This window comes from Xyrauchen texanus, chromosome 14 (genome assembly GCF_025860055.1).
Source record: "Xyrauchen texanus isolate HMW12.3.18 chromosome 14, RBS_HiC_50CHRs, whole genome shotgun sequence".
Taxonomy (NCBI): Eukaryota; Metazoa; Chordata; class Actinopteri; order Cypriniformes; family Catostomidae; genus Xyrauchen; species Xyrauchen texanus.
This window is the reverse complement of record NC_068289.1, coordinates 5,844,194-5,845,853: the sequence shown is the minus strand read 5'-3', so window position 1 is coordinate 5,845,853 and position 1,660 is coordinate 5,844,194.

The following is a 1,660-nucleotide window of genomic DNA, read 5'->3' as shown; positions in this document are numbered from 1 at the left end:
GAAATTCTTACCGGAGTACAGCTGGAGACGTTATAGCGCCACTTTTGTGCCTTGACATAAATCCTGTCGCGCATGCGTGAAAACGTACGTACGTTCCAAGCGCGTGGGAGGAGGATTCTGTCCAGCGAGATCTTCGCTACTCACGCGGTGTGTCGTGCCAGCGCATGACTGGCACGCGCACAATATTTAAGCAACAATTAAGATATACTTTTTTTAATTTTTTTTTTTTTAGAACGGTTGTTTTGAGGTCGTAAGGTTCATGTACTTGATAAAGTTCGAATTATATGACCGTCCGATTAGGTCATGCAAGATCACTTACGTTATCTAATCAGCTTTTAGCTGTTTTAATAAAAACAAGTATACCGAATTCAACTATTCTACCTTAGAGAATGATATATTAACGCTTTGACAAATAACGGCTTTTCGTGTTCTGCGTTATTAGCAATATTAATTACAGAATCAAAGTCTTTTTAGCAAGTCAGTCCACTGGCGGCCATCTTTAGAACGCCCTCGGGGGTCTATTTCCAGTCATGGTAGTTCAGCTCCTATCTACTTGAATGGAGAAAGGCCAAAATCTCCTAAACGCTTGGTCAAGATTACGATCAACGAACATATTTCAAATTAGCACTAAACTCTGACAACACTGGAATCATAAATTGTACTTCTTTACCTCAGATTACAAAAAAAAGATTTCCCTCCCCCTAAACTTGCATAGCTATTGCGCATGCGCGTTTTCCGAGTTGATTGACAGGCTGTGCTTATATATAAAAAAGGTGATTGGCTCTTTTACCTAAAGGCGGGACTTCCTTTCTACATCAATTGGGCGTTCCAATTTCTCCCATTAATTTTAATAGAAGTGGCCCGTCTCGGCTAAATAGGCTCTGACGGCAACGTGAAAAAAAAAAAGAGTTGTTCAATGCCTCCGAATTTCATCAGTTTAGTGGAGAACTTTAACTTTTCCCTTATTCATCCTATAATTAGCATCAGTTGCTTGCCCACTTTCACCAAGCAGTACAAGTCAAAGCCAATAAATCTAGTTATATACCCCGAAGAGTTTACGCAACCCTATTAACAGTCAGTATTTAAATAATAAAGTGAGAGGTAAACACGAGGCAGCACGTCCACAGTACGGTGGATATGGCGCCACCACTGCATTACGTAAAGGTCAAATTTACATTTTAGGAATGCTTTCTGTAACAATTTCATACACACGCCAATTATTAATAACTTGAATGAAATTTAATGAAAAGTCTGCGCTATCCACCCCTTTTAGTACATAAACTTGATTTAGTGTGTGTATATAGCTAGGAGGTTACGATTCATCACGTAGAGCACACTTATGGTATCGATAAGAAAAGTACCGATTCGGTTTGTGGTCGTTAACCATAAAAAATACGCTGTGCCATATGGCCACAATTACTAAAACTGAGACCATTCGGGACTAGATTGCAGACTTTTATTTTGACTAAACAAAGCGATTATTTCTGTTGCAATTTTACTTGTTGTAGGGAGTTACACAAGTAAGTACACGTATGTATGATGGATACAAACAAAGTGAACTGACACCATCTCTTTTAGTCCAGCACTTGCATTATTGTTTTCGTATAATAGATGATGAACCAAGGTATAGCCGTTTCTTATTTGGTGGGAAATGTTTGGA